Genomic DNA, 16588 nt, shown 5'->3' on the forward strand with positions numbered 1-16588 from the left:
TTTGTTATTGAAATGTCACATTTTTTGTTAAAAATTAAACTATTTATTTGGAAATTCGTTTCTTTGTTAAAATTTAATATTGTTTATTGAAAAATCAACATTTTGGTTGAAGAATCAACTATTTTGTTAGAAAATCCAATTGTTTAGTTAAATTCATCTACTTAAAAAAAAAATTTTTTTTAATTAGTTTTTTTAAATAAAAATTTAACGACTTCATTTTTAGTTGAAATTTTCGTTATAGAAAATTCGATGATTTCGTTACGAATTTATATTTCTTCATTAAACATTATCTTTTTTGTTGAAAATTGGTCTGTTCGCGTAGAAAATTTATCTTGTTTCTTGAATTTCTTTATTTTTTTGAGGATTCAATTATTTGGATTCATAAGTGCACCATGTCGCGAAAAATCAATTTATCGAGAAATAAATCCCACGTTCGTCTCTTGCTGTTGTTCATACTATAGAATCGAAAATTACTAGTATTATAAGTCCCATTTTACAAAATTTCGATTGATTTCTTAAGTGTTTTTAACAAGAATCTAGAACACTTAAGGCTTTATTGAGGCTTAAACTGATTCCAGATACTGATTGAAATCTCCTTGAATAATTTAAACTATCACTTTAAGAATGTCCGAATTACCCCATTTGTCCTAAATTACCCCGCTTGACGTTAACCATAAAAAAAGTATTTAAATAACACATATGTAAATGACAGATATTTAAAGCAAATCTTTATTTATGCACAATAAATACTTCTCTGAAAGGATTTTGATATCAGAGCTCGTTAAAAGGACCTTTTAGAGCGATATTTCGAGAGGCAGACGTCATGGAGCAGGATTTGGCATTGTTCGCGACACATGCGTCAAAAATAATGGACGAAAAAGGAAAAAGGGTAATGATACTGAAAGAAAGCGAAATGATTGTGCCACTCGCAAAAATACTGCTGCAACTTTTAACGAGTGAACGACCTCACTACAAGCATCTCTAATTGGACTACGACGATGAATGGTGCCGATGAAGTCACAGTACCCGTTAAACGCGAATCTCCCGGAAATTAGAAGACGATTGCGGTCCGGAAAAGGTGCAAAAAATAAATGCTGAAGGGCTGGCGAGTCTTGAAAATGTCAACTTCTTAAGTAGGTATCCAGGTGTTCACGAACGAATTTTTTGTCACGATAATATTTAAAAGCATGTACGCAAAGAATTAAAGATTACAGAATGTATTCCGGTTTTTGAGTTTATTTCCATTCTTAATCCACTCTATATTTATGCAGGACAAAGATAAAGCCCAAAATTAAATTTCAAGTCGTTTTTTTTTTAGTTTGGGTATTCCAAAAAAAACTTACCTTCTTCATATGAGAAAAACTGTTTAATATTCAAAATACAACAATACTGTATTCTATAAATTAAATTTTTTTCTGAAAAAATATTTTTTCCTTTCGCTCCACTTGGAAACGAACCAAAGAACTTCTGATTACCCGTCAGGTGCTTTTCCATTAAGCTACCAGAGAGATCGAGAGAAGAATCCTTTTGCAGCAGTAAACGCATTACTATGGCAGGTGTTTCAAGTCAAATTTTTCAAGTATTCTGTATTATCATCAGAGAATAACAGAATTTCTTAACGTTTTTACAGGCTAGATAGAGCTATGAGTTTAGAATTTTTTTAATATATTTTTTTAAGAAGATCTTTTTCAGAAATTTTTTTTTTACTTTTTGTTGTCATTCATAGCTCTGTCTACTCTGTCAAGACGTTACGAAAATTTGTTTTTCTCTGATTAGCTCTGAAGATAATACAGATCGCTTGAACACTATATTTAGTGTACTTTTGCGCCTCTTCGAGACGCATCGATTGGCCAATTTTTAAATCTTTTTCTATTCAACAGTATCGATTTATGAAGTTTCAAAAAAATGGTTCATTCTGTTTATATAAGAAAACCTTTTTTGAGATTTAAAATACGATACTATGTCTATATAGCATATTTGTTCGCGTCTTCGAGACACGGCGAATGACCTATTGACGAACCTTCTATGACCTCTTATGATCTAGAAATGACGATTTATAAATTTTAAAAATATATTGTTTATCTTGTTGATATGAGGAAAACTTTTTTAATATTGGGAATACAACAGTAATGTATATTATTTACATTTTCCAATTGAAGAAACTACCAGAACCTACCATAACCTACCAATATCGGTTTTAAATTTCTTAACAGAATTATTGACTTTATTTTTAAGAGGATTTTTTAAAATTGGGAAGCAATTTAAATCAATCGATCAGAAGCGAATTAGAAAGTTTACATTGTTTATATGACGAAAACTTTTTTTTATAATTTGGAATAAAACACAGTTAAAAAGTTTATTTTGGCAGAATATATCGATTGATCCTTTGATGGACTTTCTGAATTTCTGAAAATAATATTTTCTGTACGATAGAGATATAAGCTTGAAAAATATTGAAAATACTTATTTTTGTTATGACAATGAAAAGTTCTGCTGAAAACCAAAAAACAATTTTTTCTTCAACTGTGTTGATAACAGGTTTTATAGGCAAAATTTTCTAAACACCGAATAATTAAGGAAATTTTTTACGTTAATAAGATAATAAATTCTAAAGCATATAAAAGTAATGAAAATGCTATATTACATTGAATTTTAAATGCTCAAGATTCCGAACATTACATGTAAAAATATTTCTTTTTCAAAAAAATAGATGAATTTTTTAAATAATAGATCAATTTTTAATCAAATAGTTACGTTTTTTTTAAACAGTGGCACTTTTAACCAAAAGAAGAGGAAATTTTAAACAAAGAAAGAAAGTTTTCTATCAATTGGATTTAAAATTTTAACACAACAATTTAATTTTCAATAAAAAATATAAATATTCAACTAAAACGATGAATCTTTAACTGAAAATAGTTAAATTTTTAATTCAAAAAATTAATTTTCACGTAAAAGAAACGAATTCGCAAAAAATTAGTTAAACTCACAACCAGACATGAATTTTCAACAACAAATTTATGTTTACCCCAAAAAATTATTTGACAAAATAGTCGAAACTATAAGCAAATAGTAAAATTTTCAACCGACAAAGATGAATTATCAACCAAATGACAGGTTGAATCGTGAGTAAGAAAATATTTCAGCAAATTCTAATCTAAATTTTCTTTAATTAAAATTTGTTAAAAAAATCTAAAAATAAAAACATTAAAATTAAGAGTTGACAGTTGATGTCTCAACAAGAAGATGGGTTTATCCACAAAAAGTGTGATAGTTCATTTTTGAAACAACAAATTCAATTTGTATCATAAAAAATGAATTTTAAAACGTAAAAGATTAATTTTCAACAGAATACATGAATTATAAAATCACCAGTATAATTTTTAATTGAAAAAGATAAATTTTCAGTAAGAAAATTCAATTTTAACAAAAAGACAAATTTTCAACAAAATATTCGAAATATTTTTTTTTTAAGATGAATTTTCATCTAAAATGATCAATGTTCCAAACACAGAAAATTAATCTCTTTGCAAATCATGATTTAAAAAAAAGTTCGTTAACATTATTGAAGTTTCAAGCCAGATGGCCAATTTTCTGTAAAACCGTAAATTTTTAACCCGACAATATAAATATGAACAAAAATTTTATATTTAACCAAACAGTTGTATTTCTAACCAAGAAAGGAGAAAACTTTAAAACAAGATTAGTGTTCTATCAATGAAGACGACTTTTCAACAAAAGAAGATAAACTTTCAACAAAAAATGGAATAGAGAAATTTTCAGTTAAGATAATTAATTGTTAACAAAATAGCTGAATTTTCAACCAAAAAGGTGAATGTTCAAAAATGATGAATCTTGAATTGAAATAGTGCAATTTTCAATTTAAAAAAATTGATTTTCAACTAGAAAAGAACACATGAATTTTCATCAATTTTGAACCAAACACTTAAATTTAAAAATAAAAAAATAAAAAATTTTGCAATCAGAACAAAATTAAAGTTCATCTATATTGTTGAGAATACGAGTTTTCAACAACAAATTTTATTTGTAACCAAACAGTTAGGAAAATCAATAAAAAATGATATTGTTTAATTATAAGCCTAAAAAAAATGAATTTTTAATAAAATAGTTTTCTAGACAACATAAAGAAACCGTGAAACCCCGTAGATTTGTGAAATTTACAAAATTAATAAAATCTACTTATGCAAGATAAATTCCACTTTCTGTAAACGTTAATTTCTCCTTGATGTGTCTGCAGAAATTTGCCTATTCTATTAGTGATAATGATTTTATCAGGTACCTTGCAAATGCAAATTTTTTGTTTTTCTTATCGGTTGCAATGAAACCGAATACAGATTAATCCTCGTCGATGATAAAGTCCTACTGCGAAGATAAAATCGATAGACTTGCATCCGAACAAGAGCAGAAAAACGCCATGTGGGCTATTGACCACAGCTGTCAGCTCCCTATAACCACATAGTTAGTTCAGCTCCATTCATTCGAAACATAAAAAAAACTTTGTTATTTCAAATTCATCATTTTGTTTATCTAGGATTCAAAAAAGCCTACTAAAATTACTAGTTTTAGAAATTAATATTAGATATTTCAAAAGCCGAAGGTTTTTTTTCATGTTCCGTTATATATTTTCTCTAATGAACCAGAAAGAACGTACTTCGAAATCTCATTTTGATTTGTGAACTATTTTGTGAAAATAAAAATGATTGATTTTATTTTGCGGTTGAAGCGTCAAAAATATATACTTCGCATTCTTTCCCCCATTCTCAGATTTATCCCGTTTTTTTTAAATTCCTCTTTTCTCCCTGTTCTTGAAAAACTTCCCCTTTTTTCTTTTTAAATGCGAACTGAATTAACAGAAACCAATAAAAAACTACACCTATTTTTGGTTAAAAGTTAATTCTTTTTAATTGGAAAAGTATAATATGTTTGAATCAGAATTCATCTCTTCGGGTTAAAAATCATTCTATTACTTGGTTGAAGATAGAAATACATTGTTAAAATTTTTTTATACGACGATTAATGTTCCCAATAGAAATTTTTAAAAATCAAGGATTGATTAAAAAGGTATCATTTTGAGCGATTAAAAAAAAAAAATTTCATAAAAAATTCTTCTTTTTTGTTGAAAATTTATCTACTTCGTTGAAAGTTAAACTCTTTTGTTAAAACTCAATTTTATTGGTTGAAGATTCAACTATCATATTAAACATTCTTTTTTTCTTCTGTTTGAATCTCAAATTTTTTAATGAAAATGTAAATATTCTACTAATCAGCTACTTTCTTGAAAGTTGAACTACTTTGTTGAAAATTAATTTGATTGTTTTACAATTCAACTATTTTACTGAAAATTCTTCTCTTTTTTTTGTTGAAAATTAATGTTTCTAACTGAAAATGTAACTACTCTATTTTTGGTTAAAAATTGATCGTTTTGAGTTGAAAATTCAACTAAGTAAAAATTTTTCATTGAAAATTTTACTGTTTAGTTACAGACTGATATATTTTGTAAAAGTTTAGTTTTTCAGTTGAAAATCAATTTTGTCAACTAAAAATTTTACTAATCAATTTTTTCAGAATTCATCTTTTTTGGTTAAAAATTTAACTACTTGGTTGAAAGTTAAACTTCTATATTAAAAATTAATTTTATTGGTTGAAGATGTAACTATTTTGTTGAAAATTCTTTTTCCAAATTTATTTTTATATCTTAAAATTAAACTATTTTAATTTTGGTTATAAATTGATCGTTTTGTTTTAAAAATCCAACTAATTAATTAATTTTCACTGAAAATTAATCTTTTTTGGTTGAAAATTGAAGTGTTTGATTGAAATTTAAACTATTTTGTTAAAAATTTTTCGTAAAAAATTAATCTAACTGACTAAAAATTCTCCTAATTGGGTGAAAATTGAACTACGATGTTAAAATCTAATTTAATTAGTTGAAATTTGAAAATGGCAATTATATAAAAATTGAATTATTTTATTGAAAACTGAGTTTTTTGTTTGTTTAAAATCAATTTTTCAAAGAAAATTTAACTGTTACATTTTTTTTTTAAATGATTTTTTTCTGTATTAAAAATTCAACTATTTGGTTAAAAATTAACTCCTAGTTGGAAATTCAAATCTCTTATGAAGAATGCGTCTTTTAGGCATACAAATTTAACTGGTGTGTTAAAACCTCTATTCTTTTCGTAAAAAATCAGCTAATAGGTTAAAAATTAACTTTTTGGTTGAAATTCAACTTTTGGTTAGTGTTCGTCGGAATTTGACCTTCCTTTAATAAAAATTAAAAATGCAATTTTCTGGTTGAAAGTTGACCTTTTTTTATGTAAAATTAAAATGTTTTTTGGTTAAAATTTAAATTATTACATTTTTCGTTAAGAACTGATCTTTTTCTTTAAATTTGCCTTCTTCTTATTAAAAATTAAAATCACTTTTCGTTAAAACATTAACTATTATATTTATTGTGGAAAGTTTAACATTAGGCTGTAAATTCGTTTCTGAAGGTTGCAAATTAAATTATTTGTTAAAAAATGTGGCTCTTTTGTTTCAAAGTTTAACTATTTAGAAGTGAATTCAACTTTTGGAATAAAATTAGACAATTAATCGTTTTTGGTTGATAATTCAATTATTTTATTGAAAATGAGGTATATTTCGATTTGAAATGTTGTGCACTACATATTAAATTCAATGGCCTATGCAGTAATTTTCGTGAAAAATCATCCTATTTCCCCCGTTTTGAGAGCTTGTGTTTAGAACTGTGAAGATCTGTAAAAATATATTTTTTGTAAAAAATATTATGTTTTGTGCTTTATTTTAGGCGTTTCTCAAATAAATGTGAAAAAAGAAAGTGACAGGTGGGAAAAGGGTTGGAAATGTGTGTTTGTTTGGACTAATTTAATTTTCCTGTTTGGAAAATGTAAAAACCTGAATTGATTGTTTCAGTGTAAACCACAAAGAAAAAGAAAATAAATAAGGAACTACACGGAGAGAAATTTCGGGCGAATTTCGGGAGAATTTCATGGCACTCTGCTCCTATTGATTTTATTACGCTTTGGCGCGAGAACTAAGATCTCGGAACCCTTGCTTTTAAAACAAATGTCTCAAAGCTCGTTTGCTCTCAGGTCTTGAAATTTCTCTCCGTGTGAGATAATAAATTACATTTGTTTGTGGAAAACTAATTGCAAGAATTTGTTTAGAAATCTGAAGAAGCTTTCACCTTTTGCAGATACTTGAGAATTCATTATCTCTTTCGAATATTTGCATTCCAGATATTAGAAATTTGTTTTCAATTTTCATTTTTCAATAATAAAAATTTGTCACTAGAAATATTTTTGCAATTGAAACACGTAAGTCTTTAGTTCAAATGAGGCTTTTGCTTAAGGATCGACTTAATGAATAATGAAAAGAGTTAAGAGACGACGATCAAAGGAATTTCTAAATTAAATAACATTAAATAAGAATCGCACAACAGTTCACTTTCGAAATCACCGCTTTCGTATAGTTACCTCGCTTCGTACGTGACTTTTAAAGCGCGTGCCGAGTTGTGCGAACACGCTTCGTCGATATCAGGTTCGCCAACTCTAAAAGCCGGTACTTGAACACCATAAACATCGTCACCGTCTGCTTGAAAGCAAATATATCGCGAAGTTCTGCATCTGCTTTTATTTTCCTTCACTCCCACTGACAAAGTCATAAGAAATTGGAAGAAATGGGGATAATGATCCCTCAAAGTAACCGGATTTTTGTTAAAAGTATAGAAAAAAGACAAATTCTGAAATTTATATCTCTACTTTGGAACCTGCAAAGAAAACACGGTGGGTATGAAACGTATCAGGTAATCGGCCAAGCAATTAATTACAAGGTATACACACCAAACTGAGGTAAACTTTCCGCGATGAATCGAAGATATCTCCGGCCCCACGGAAAGTTTACCTCAGTGCTCCAAATTCTGCTATCTTTTCGCACTGCGCATGCGTCGCGTCGAAAACCGGATTCATTATCGTTGGCGCGCTAATTTAAAACGATTAAATGAGTAAAAACATTGTTTGCAGGAAATAATGCTTGTAAAATTATATAAAATAATTATTTGATCGCAAGCTTGACTTATAATCTGACAGGTGAAATAACTATTTGATTTTACTCCTTAAAAATGAATAAGCGATTTTAAATTTAAACGGAAGAGTAATTCTTGGTATTACAAATATGAAGTTAAAATCATTTTCAATATCTTCATGCATTTCACACTTATTATTTGTTGTGAAGAAAAAAAACAAAAATGTAATCATTTTAAATATGCGCGCTAACGGTGACCAATTTCAATTTTGACGGTGCGCATGCGCAATGCCAGAATTGGTAGCAATGGTTTACTTCAACTGGGAGTAATCAGCTGTCTATAACTCTCCATAAACGATTACCTTCAACGCTTTACACATCCAGTTTTTTTGTTTGTTTATTTTACAAAATAATATTATATACGTTAATTAGAGTTGATATAATTTTCAGTTACTCTAAAAGAAAAATAATCATCTAGCCCCAATAAGTCATAAGTTATGACCTCCTAAATTTAATCACTTTTACCAATTTGTCAGAGAAAATTATTCGTGTTCAGTTGTTTCAAAACAGCGCGTTTCTAGATGAAGCATCGGTAATCACGCCAGAGGAAAAGTTGTAGAGCAGGTGACTTTGCGTAAATCTAAGAAAAAACGAATTGTCAGCATTCTTTTAGAAAATTCTTATTTTTTCTTGTTGAATTTAACTTTTTAAATTTAAAATTAACTCATTTTTTGTCAAAATATCAACTACAGTTGATACAACACATTTTTTGGAAATTCATCTTTTTTCAGTTTAAAACTTAACTATTTTGTTGAAAATTCAATATATTTTGACTACAAATCTTAGAAAATTAAAGAGTTTCAAGGTGAATTAAATATTTTATCTAAATTAAGGGCATGTGACATTTTTCACGTGACCAATTACATGTTATTATCTTCGGCGGCTTTATAATTAGAAAAATGAATAAAGGATGCTGAAATTGCAGTAAATTATTCAAAATATACAAGTGCACATCAGTCTGACCTAGCTGAAATTTTCTTTTCTTTAAAAAATGCAATTTTATTCATTCGATTTGATCCAGGGCAAGTTAAAAACTAATAAAATTCACTATTTCAACAAAATTGAAACTCATTTGGGGATAGTCAGACATGCCCTTATATATTTTGAACCGTTTTCCAAAATTTCAAAACCATTTATTCATTTTTCCAATTTAAAAAGTGCCGAATACAGTGCCATGTCATTGATCACGCACTAGACGGTCCCATTCCTTAATCAGAACTAGTTATTATCGATCAGTGTAGATTAACTTGTGGCGCGTTCCACCATGAATTTTTAACATCTGGTTAACCAACTGTATGCTCTATTCGCAATAAGTCTAGTTTCTGAGTGTTTTTGTTATAATGGTGATTCTGATTGGCTGATTTCGAACTTGTATTCGCGCGCAAAGTATACTTCGACTACTCACTAACGATGAGCGGCGACGTGTTTTTTTTATGAACATCGTTTCCAAATAAATGGACAGGAATTAGTTATCGATGAAAATTGATTATAAGTTGTGTGAGTACAAGATATCGTTATAAATTCGATCAATATTTCACACTATACTTGAACTTCAACTTTGAGATTATGTTTACTCCTGTTAATCGCTGATTAACTCGCTAGCCAGCCATAAATGGCCAGTTTAGTTAATCGACGATTAGATTTCTTTATTCATGTTTTAAAAGTTGGTGGAACGCAAGCTGCTGATTAAACTAATTTAATCAATGATTAAAATTTAATCACAGTTATTGGAATCGGCCCTTACTGTCATTACTGACTAGATGGAAAATAAAAATTTTAAATTACATTTTTCTAAAAAAGGATCTTCTCACTTCGCTCCATTGAGAAATAAACCACAGAACTTCCGTTTGCCGGGCGGGTGCTTTTCCATTAAGCAATTAGAGAGATCGAAAGAAGAATCTTTTTTCAGAAATGTACGCTACTTCAAGCCAAGTGTTACATGTCTGATACAATAATTTAACGGAATCTGTTTTATCATCAGAGTTGGTTACTACCCAGTAACAAGCGCTGAATTAAGAAAAATTAAGAATTTGTATTCCTATGAATACGCGATTTTTTCTTGGTCTAAAAATCCCCCATCGGGGACAGAAAAAGTGCAAACCCTATTCCTCTCAATCGACTCAGTAAAATTTAACGAAAGCATTTATTAAACCTATTTTTCATTATTAAATCTTTTTATAACTTATAAATTAGAAAAATATTCAAATTTATATTTATTTATATTTTGATAATTTATTTAAACGTCTTAAAAAATGCAAGAAAGAAATCTATACAAATGTGTGAATTTAAATAATTTTAACTCTAGAGAGGCAGCGTTGAATTGGTGAGAATTAAAATGTTAAAATTTACATTCCGCATGAAGGAATTAAAACAACTTATTACACATGTTTGGTGAACTCATTAGAAGGAATGAAATAAAATCAAAATATGACCACTTCTGAGGAATAAAAAATATCTCTGTGAGGTGCGTTACCGGTAGAATTAAAGAATAGAAAAGTGTGTGGTGGTCGCTATGGAAATAGAAGTAAATAAGTTTAGGAGGTATCTTATTCTTATCGTGGTATTTTAGGCAGATGGAAAAATCGCGCATTCAAAATAACAGAATAATCTTCACTTTTGCGCTGAAATCTAAAAATATTAATTTTTCTCTATTCTACGCTTATTACCGGGATATCGATCAGTGTAGATGGAATTCTACAATCAGTGAAAATAGAAATCAAAATTATCGATCAATTTATCTGTTCAAATAACATAAAATACTTAACGTCATTTCAGGCTAGATATAAAATAAAATTTTCAAATTTTTAAATTATATTTTTCTGAAAAAAGATCTCCTCACTTCACTCCACTGAGAGCGAACCACATAACTTCCGACTGCCGTTCGGGTGCTTTTCCATTAAGCAATTCGAGAGATCGAAAGAGGAATCTTTTTTCAGAAATACACGATATCTCAAGCCAGGTGTTACATTTATGATACAACTAATTTAAAGGAATCTGTAAGTGAGAAGATCTTCTAAAGCCAAATTTAATTTTATTTGAAAGAATTCATTCCCCTATTTTCGTACAAAATTATCCAGTTTCTCCTGTTTTAACATTGCTTTGGCTGTAAAGTCTATAATGATACTCTAAAATAAATTTTTCCCACCAATGAGGGTACAAATGACTTAAAATGATTGAATAAAGAAAAAAGAGGAAGAAATTGCTTACTGTTTTGTAAGTTATTTCTACCCGTGCAGACGTGCCCTATTGGGTTGCACACAATGGTTCGTTTGTCTGGCTTTAGGTGTGACTCATGGAACTCACAACTCTACCCAAATATTGATGCCATTTTTTCGGGGAGACTTTTTTTTAAGTGAAACGACGCCGTCATAAGGGCGAAATCGATAAGATTAAAATCTTTCGGAAGGGTCTCAAGAAAGGAATATTGAAGTTTATACTCGATATTGAAAGATGGATTATGGCTTTGCTCGCGGTGGAAGACCTTTCTGGGTTTAAGGTTGGGTGGTTTGGATTTAAAAGGCGTGTCTTCCTGCCTGCGGTTTCTTTGTGGAAATTTGTGTGACACGTGTAGGGATTCTTTATATTCATTGTGATTTTTAAGAATAGAAATGATATATGTTTTCTAACAAATGGGGTTTGACTTTTCAAGTTGGATAAGGAAGAAATGGGAAGTAATATGTCAAAAAAGCGGATGTTTGTATCTGTAATTAAAATAATCTTTAACCATATTCTAATCATATAATCTTTCCCCTATTTTCATCCTTTTTTCGTGGATTTCTCCTTTCACTTTATTTCTAAGAAAATGTCCCTTTTCCTAGTTTTTTTCACTTAAATTCTAACTGACTGATGTAATAGAACCTGATAAAAAGTCCAATAATTTGGGCTTAAAAGTTCATTCTTTTTGGATTAAAAATGTACTATTATAATTTTGGTACACAATTCATATCTTTTCGTTAAAAATTAAACTATTTGGTTTACCATTAAGTTTATATTTTTTTGAAAATTTAACTATTTTTTTAAACATTCATAGATTTTTTTATCGAAAATTCATCTTTTTGGGTTAAAATTCATCTTTCTTGGTTGAAATCAACAGTTTTGGTGAAAATTCAATTATTTTGAAGAAAGTTCGTTTTTGAAGAAACTTTTTTTTATAACCTATTAAAAATTCAAATATTTTGTTAAAAATTAGCCTTTTTGTGATAAAATAAACTTTTTTCATAAAAGTTCATATATTTTAAGATTAAAAATGAATTGCTTTGTAGAAAATTCGTTTTTCAGAGATTAAGAATTTCACTACTTCTTTGAAAATAAACATTTTTGTTAAAAATTGTACTAATTGTTTCGAAATTCAAATATTTGTTTGAAAATTAACTTTTTTTTAGAAAATTCATATTTTTGCAGAAAATTAATATTTTTGTAGAAACTCCATATTTTCCTAGAAAATTCATATTTTCGTAGAAAATTCATCTTTTGTAGAAAATTCATATTTTTGCAGAAAATTTATATTTTCGTATTGACAGTAAGTGAAACTTTAAACTACTGAAGAGTCAACTATTCTGTCGAAAACACTTTTTTGAGTTTCAAATTCAACTATTTGGTCGAAAAAGGACTTTTTTTTATCAAAAATCAATATTTTAGGGTTAAAAGTTCCGCGGTTCTATAGAAAATTTGTCTTTTAGACCTGAAGATTTTACAAATTTGATAGAAAATTAAAGTATTTCATTAGAAATTAATTATTTTTATAAAATTTCATATTTTCGGTCTACAAATTCAATTTTTTTTAGAAAATTCGTCTTTACGGCTTGAAAGTTCAACAATTTTGTAGAAAATTCAACTTCTTGGTCGAAAAATGACTTTTTTTAAATCGTAAATCCATATTATTGGGTTAAAAATTCCGCCGTTCTATAGAAAAATTGTCTTTTAGGCTTGAAGATTTTATAATTTGATAGAAAATTCAAATATTTGGTTAAAAAATAGGAGTTGGGTTGAAATTTCATATTTTCGAACTAGAAATTCAATTTTTTTTTTGAAGTATGTTTTTGCGGTTCGAAATATTTTTGGGTTGAGAATTGCGCGGTTTTATATCAAATTCGTCTTTTATGCTTAACAATTTTACAATTTGATAAAAAAATAGAACTATATATTTTGGTTTGAGAATTCAAGAATTTGATTGGAATTGAGTGTTTTGTTGAAAATTCGTTTTTTTTTATTTTTGTTTGAGAATTTAACTATTTAGTTGGAAATTACCCTTTTTTTGTTGCAAATTCATGTTTATGTGTTAAAGGTTAGTGGAACTTTCAAATATTGAAAATTCAACTCTTTTGTTGGCAATTTTTCTTTTTTGGTGGAGAATTCAACTATTTGTTTAAGAATGAACCTTTTTGTTGGAAAATTCTTCTTGTTGCCTTGAAAATTTAACAATTTAATAAAATTTAATGGATATTTTCTTGGCTTGAAAATTCAACAATTTAGTCGAAAATTTACTTTTTTATTAAAAATTAATATTTTTAGGTTGAAAATTCTTCTGTTTTATAGAAAATCCAACTATTTAGCTAGGAATCAACTGTTTTGATAAAAATTCAATTTTTTCTGAAAAATTTGTTTTTTAAGGTTGAATATTCGACTATTTTCGGTTAAGAATTCAACAATTTGGTTGAAAATAATTACTTTTGTTGCACTTTCGGTTTTTATTTAAAAATTAAACTATTTAGTTGCAAATTAAGTTTTTTGTGTTGTTGAAAATTCATATTTATGTGCTGAAAGTCAGTGGAACTTTTCAGCTATGGAAAATTCAATTTTTTATTGTTGAAATTCGTCTTTGTGGTTGAGAATTCAACTATTTGGTTTAGAATGAACATTTTTGTAAAAAATTCATTTTACTGGCTTGAAAATTTAACAATTTAGTAAAAAAACTCAACTGTAAACAGTTGAAAATAAAATTTTTGGACAAAATTTAGATTTTTGTGTTGAAAATTTAACTGTTTTGTAGAAATATTTTTTTATAGAATATTCAACTACATATTTTGGTTTAAACTTTCTATTTTTGGGTTAAAAATTCATATCTCGAATTAAAAATACAATTATTTTGTAAAAAATTAGTGTTTCTTTTTTAATTAAAATTAAAATATTTTTTCGTTAATATATAAACTATTTTCGTTACAAATTATCGTCTTTTTCCTGTTTCCCTATTTTTTATTGCATATTCGGATTCTTTGGATAAAAATGCGTATGATTTGTCTGAAACATTTTGCTCGTTTCGCGATAGATGGCGCTGTAATTAACGAAATTCAATTTTTCTTCATTTTACTGTTACTGAGAATGCACGCTTACGATTCTGCAAAACTCGAAATTACTCTTAAAACAAGCTACTACTTTTAGCGTAACCCAGGAACAACGCCGTGGACGTAGCAGTTTTTTGTTCCCTTTGGGGTGCTTGATTATCGTGAGTCCTCTTGCCTCTCACGATTCGGGGTGCTTGATTATCGTGAGTCCCCTCGCCTCTGACGATTCGAGGTACTCAGGGAATCATCTTTTTATTAAATTAAGTGCTCAAAATGATGACCTTCGGCTTCAATGCACTTATTAATCCGTAATTCAAATGAATTTACACAACTAAAATGAGTTTTGTCTTAAATGTATTTTTTCTAATTTACTATAGTCAAGGAAAGAAAAGAGTAAACACTTTCATAATGTTTCGATAGCCTCCGTTGACCTTAATATAAAATAATTCCAGAGCTAAAATTTAGGAATATTCAGGAAATACTGTTAATGTAAACGTATTACTTAATAATTACTTCTCTAGAACGAACAGACGTTTTAGCATGTTTTTCAACATAATAATTACCAAAGAGATCCGAGGTTCTATTGCCCTTATTTTTAACCGACTTCAAACAGAAGAAGGTTCTACCTATGTTTGTCGCGGTGTATTTTTTTTATGTACGAGTTTTTATTGCACTAGTTCAACGATTCTGTAGCGATTTGAAAAATTCTTTTTCCCCGTGGCCAGTCATGTCACAATGAAATTGGTGTATCTTTTATTGTTAATATATTGCAGAGTCGTAAGCGTGCATTCACAGTAACAGTAAAGTGAAGAAAAATTGTTTTTCGTTGATTACAGCGCCATCTATCGCGAAACGAGAAAAATGTTTAACACAAATCATATGCATTTTTATCCAAAGAATCCGAATGTGCAATAAAAATAGGGGTTCCCATTTAAGATCGAACCGATTTTAACATCAGTGTATGTACTCCTCAGAGTGATTAAATTTTGATTTAAAACATTTTTTCATAGAGTGCCTATTTTTCGAGATATTTCAAAGTTTCAAGTTAAAAAAGTCACCCTGTATGTGTGTGTGTGTATGTTTATGAGAATTGAAAACAAAAGTTTGATGCGTAGTTAAGAGAAATGCGGTAAATCTTCGATGTAACTGATTTTTGTGAAAGGCCGAGGAGAAGAAACGGGTACACCCAACACAATAAAATCAGAGCTGTTATCCAATTATTATTCTAGGTTCTTAAATCATACACGAACGAAAAAAGTGAAAACATGCTCATGAAAAAGAAATTTTACGCCTTAAACCAATGCACCTTTCTAGAGAACAATGCACGGTTAATAACCTGTGCGTTCGTCGGTATTTTTCTTTTGTTGGGGTAACAGTAGCCAAAATTGTGGTTATAAATGAAATATAAGATAAAGAAATATAACATATATATCATATAATAGTTTAAGAAAGGATATAAAATTGCCAAAATGAGAAATAAGGTAAAAATGAATAAGTCTTCACACCGTCAAGATTTGTTTGTAAGGGGAATTGATTAAAACGATGTTAGAGGATAGAATAAAAAATTGAGAGAATAAATTGTCAGACAGAAGTCTAGGGTAGATAGGATAAACATGGTCAAATTTGACACAAATTGAAATTAATGATGACCATTCCCATCCTGTTATACTCTAATCATTCTTCATCTATCTATTTTTATTAAATTCTTTCATTCCAAGAATTTCATTCGTATCTGCGGTCTGCATAATATGCTGTATATCTCTGAGATAAAAAAAATACTAACGTGATGAGAAAAAATACAGTTGTTTCAAAAGGGAAGAAGGATAAAATGATAATATCTTTCAGGAGAGGACATCAATTGCGGAAAAGAGGAATAAAATAAAAAGCTGAAAGGAGATAAATAGAAAGAAGTATACATCTTCTTCAGTAGAATTATGATAAAAGGTTGTAAAACAAGATAGAAAAAAATGAGGTTTTTAACTTGTTAGTAAAAACCGTAGAATAAAACATAATGAAACGGTACGGAAAATGCAGAAACCGTTCTAAATTTTCCTGAACTGTAACAGAAATTTACATGTAACAGTCACATGTTTCAGAAAATTCTGTTATAGTTAAGGAATTTTCAGTTACTGTAACTGAAAATTTCAAAAGGTTAAAAATATTTTCGGTTCATTAATTTTAATATA

General features: G+C 28.4%; 1 protein-coding gene across 1 annotated transcript in view; it reads left to right on the plus strand.

The window, feature by feature from the left end:
- Positions 1-7778: 7778 nt before the first annotated feature.
- LOC117167140 (disheveled-associated activator of morphogenesis 1) overlaps positions 7779-16588 on the plus strand; it is a 255300-nt gene continuing 246490 nt past the window's right edge. Inside the window, exon 1 of the mRNA XM_033351840.1 lies at positions 7779-7843. The gene's annotated coding sequence lies outside the window, so the exon portion shown is untranslated. The remainder of the gene's footprint in view (positions 7844-16588) is intronic.

This window comes from Belonocnema kinseyi, chromosome 2, assembly GCF_010883055.1.
Source record: "Belonocnema kinseyi isolate 2016_QV_RU_SX_M_011 chromosome 2, B_treatae_v1, whole genome shotgun sequence".
In the NCBI taxonomy this organism is placed as follows: domain Eukaryota; kingdom Metazoa; phylum Arthropoda; class Insecta; order Hymenoptera; family Cynipidae; genus Belonocnema; species Belonocnema kinseyi.